Here is a 3,993-nt window from a genome sequence, read left to right as displayed (position 1 = left end):
TTGGTGCCACAGCAATATCAACAGAGGAGCATAAGAAGAAGACGGCGGGATAACACAAATCCGCCGGAGTTGCCTGCTTTCATTCTGCAAAGCAATTTTCTGGCGGCCGCGTCGAGTTGAGTTCGCCTTTCGTCATATGCCAAAATCTCACTAAGCCTTCTTAAAAAATCCTTGCGCAATTTCTGGATGGCTACATCAAATATTCAAAGAGCTGGTCCGTTGCTTATGATATACTTTTCGACTTAAAATAAAGAATATTGTGGTTGTTGTTGCTGTTGTATTAACAGTGAGAATATTGTGGTACAATGTAAATACATATTTTAGCACAAATTTGTACAATTAAGTGTTCTTTCTTAAAAGAACTAGTTTCCTTTAACTATTTTTGATGCATTCCCTTTAATTTAACTAGTGAAAAAACTCCTATGAAATGGCAAAGAAATCTCCTTCTCCCTCACATTCATAATCCCTACTTTTCTCCCATAACCGGTTTCCTCTCTTTGGAACATTGTTCAGAATAGGAGGGAAGGGAGAAGTGGAAAAACTCACAAGGAATTTTTATTTGCAATACGAGGAATGGGAGAAGGGAAAAAACTCGCACGGAATTTTCGTTTAGAATTGGGCTGCTAATATTTTATTACCGTAAGGTAATATCGTTTGAAATCATACCTTTTAAATCTGTTTGCGTATCAACCTCCGTTATTTTTGCGCAGGTTCTGCCATCCTCCGTTGGGTGTGCGCAGGTTCTGCAGGTTCCTGTGGTTTTTGGCTGTAGTAGCATTTGAAGCAGCTGTTTTTTGTTAAACGTTGATTCACCTTTAAATTAACAGATTTGAAATTAAGGTGATTTAGCGTTACTGCCTACTTGCCATCATAAATTGATTCCAATCAACGGATTGGTGTCCAATATAGGCTGTATAGTTTGACCACCAAAGATTTGCTGTCCATTGCGTAAGCGCTTCCATTATATCCAAATCTCGATACCTCATTATGCCCAAACTAGTTAAAATGGATCCGACACAGCATACCTTTCAACGGTTTAATTAGGCCACTAATTGTAGGGTATTCCTTCTCTTCGGGAACGCTTGTCTGAAACGGGCATTTATAATAACTATGTTCAAAGAAATATTAAAATTAATTTCTTTTTGACTATTTTAATGCTAATTTGTCGCATTTAATTTCAGCTCAAGAGTTCTCACTCAATCTGCTTTTGTTAATCACCTTTGATTTAGCAGCTAATTTGTGCTGTTTGCCTTTGCTTGCAGCCTTATCAGCTTCGCTGTTCTTAAATGGTTTTGATTTCTTACGCTTGAATCGCAAAGCATCCACACTTTTAAATCGGTCATCTTGTATTAATTCTGGCTCCTTCTCGGCCCATTCCCTTTGACGCTGCTTTCGTAATTGACGAGCTGCACGTATTTTATCTCGTTGCTTTTCGAGAAAAGCTTGCTCCATTGCGTCTGGATCTTTACCCTCTAATATCCATTGCTTGCGCCTATAATTTTGCGCACGTTCATCGAAATCGTTGTTATCTAATTTTATTTCGGATTCATGGCGTGTTACATTTACTTGCATAAAAATGCGCTCTACCATGCGTTGATCGATTGGATGCTCTGTTAATTTCGCATTAATTGCTGCTTCAATTTCTCCCAGTAATTCCAGGTCATGTGGAAATCTAAAAATAGAAATCGCAATTCCTTTGCGCCCTGCACGTGCAGTGCGACCAACACGATGTATATATTCTTTGGGTGTACGTGGTAGGCGATGATTCATAACTAATTGAACACTAGGTATATCCAAGCCACGTGCAGCTACATCTGTGGCGATGAGAGTACGCACATGTTTGGATTTAAAACGATTTAATGAGGCAACACGTTCCTTTTGTCGCATAAAACCATGTAAGCAAGCATTCTCAATGCCAATATTATTAAGAGTCAGAGAGAGGAGCTGACAGTACTTCTTTGTAGCAGTGAAAATTGTAACATTTGCATTGTCGTATAAATGTAAGGCGCGATAACCTCCGAAGAGATCTAAGGCCGAGCTTCTCTTCCAATTTGCGTCGTGCTCCTCTTGATTTTTCCCTACAAATTGGCCGGACGGGACCTACATGTTTTATGCCGACTCCGAACGGCATCTGCAAGGCAGATGAGTTTTCACTGAGAGCTTTTCATGGCAGAAATACAATCGGAGCGCTTGCCAGACACTGCCGAGGGGCGACCCCGCTTAGAAAAATTTTCTTCTAATTGAAAAATCTTATTTCTAAAATTTTGATGTTGCTTTGCCCGGGAGTTGAGCCCAGGGCATACGGTGTGATAGGCGGAGCACGCTACCATCACACCACGGTGGCCGCTGCATTGTCGTACTCTTCACGAAATTTGCGCAACGCCTCCATTAATACCATATCACGATCATAATCTGCGCTTAACAAATAACGCTGGTCAAGTGTTTCCACTGTTGCTACTGTAGAATCATCTGACCATTCAAAGCAATCTTTTGCTATGGGAAATATACTAGATTCCTTAATGAAATCCTTCATTGTCGCCGAGAAGAATACATTTTGCCTCTCTTTCGGCAGACAACGTTCAATTATTGCCAATCTTTCATCAAAATCACCATTTAACATACGATCTGCTTCATCCACTACTAAATACTTGAGATTATCAAACGAACATGTATCACAACCAGTTAGGTGATCTGCTAACCGCCCTGGCATTGCAACAACAATGTGAGGACGTTGCATAAGTTTTCGGCTTTCGATCATTTGATCAGTACCTCCAGATACGACGCAGACGCGCACCCCCATCGGTTGACCGGCAACAAGAAATTTTTCCGAAATCGGATAAGCAAGTTCATGCGTCGGTGTAAGCACTTGTGCGAAATGACTTGTCGGCTCTTCGCTAAGTTTTTCAAGTATGGGTAATGCAAATGCGAATGTTTTACCAGCTGCCGTTTTGGCTGCTCCAATGCAGTCTCTACCCTCAAGTATGACTGCAATACAATTTTGTTGTATGGGAGTTGCAGTTTGAGGCCCGATTTTAACTGCTTTGTTAGTCATGGCCTCAGCCCCAAGATGGCAAAAGGAATAGTATCCTTTTTTAACATTTTTAAAATTAAATGTTATTTAGTAAAAAAAGTAAACAAACTTGCCTACGATTCAACAGCTGAGAATGCAGACCTTTCAGAGTTTTTATTTAGCACCGCTTGTATATCAGCACAAACTTTCGCTGCCAGCACAGAATCCTGAACTTTTAAGATGCCCATTGCATATAATACATCAGCACACTGCTTTAAATCCAGCTGATCTGTTGTACTACCTATATTGAAGGCAAGCGAGCGCAAGTGTTGTGCTACGTCGGTTTACGTTGCGCCAAAGTGCTCATCACTTTTACCATTTGTGGCGAACTTATGCTAGCAATTAACTTAGCTGCTTCGTCATCTCCAGCAACCCCCAGCACAGTATTGAGATCATCTGTGCGGAACCCTGATATACGCTTCGAGTTATTTGTCATTGGTCGCAGCACCAGCCCTATTTGCCCCTGTACGCCCTAAAACACGACAGATGCGGAAGAAGTGTGCATCATTTTCAAAGTCATTGATTTTTTGCACGATGCATTGAACCCCATTCAGCTAATATTGAAACTATTTTTAACGCATGTTTGCGTGAAAGTGGTCCATTTCCATTTGTGCCCTGCAAAATTCGTTATTTCCTCGTATTGCTCTTTAGCTTGGCTCTCTTTTACCAAATCACTTTTGTTTTGCAAAACTAAGATTTGTTGGAGCTTCATCATCTCAATAGCAGCAAAATTCTCAGAAGTCGATTCCTCTTCTTCGCTACTAGTGCTACTACTTTCTTCAGCGACTGAATCGCCGGCGGAGTCGTAAGAGGATGATGATGATGAAGAGGTTAATCCGCAATGTGGAACAGGGGTTGGGTCCGCAATGAGTAAACCTCGTATTCCAATTAATTAATAGTTTTGCCGCTTTCCGACTTGTCTG

The 3,993-nt window shown here is 40.9% G+C and overlaps 1 pseudogene; it reads right to left on the bottom strand.

Annotated features, from left to right (window-relative positions):
• Positions 1-1,182: 1,182 nt before the first annotated feature.
• LOC137235175 (probable ATP-dependent RNA helicase Dbp45A) lies at positions 1,183-3,099 on the bottom strand (annotated as a pseudogene).
• Between the last annotated feature and the right edge of the window lie 894 nt (positions 3,100-3,993).

Source organism: Eurosta solidaginis, chromosome X, assembly GCF_040869045.1.
Source record: "Eurosta solidaginis isolate ZX-2024a chromosome X, ASM4086904v1, whole genome shotgun sequence".
NCBI lineage: Eukaryota > Metazoa > Arthropoda > Insecta > Diptera > Tephritidae > Eurosta > Eurosta solidaginis.
The sequence above is the reverse complement of the archived record's forward strand: the minus strand, read 5'-3'. Positions and strand labels throughout refer to the sequence as shown.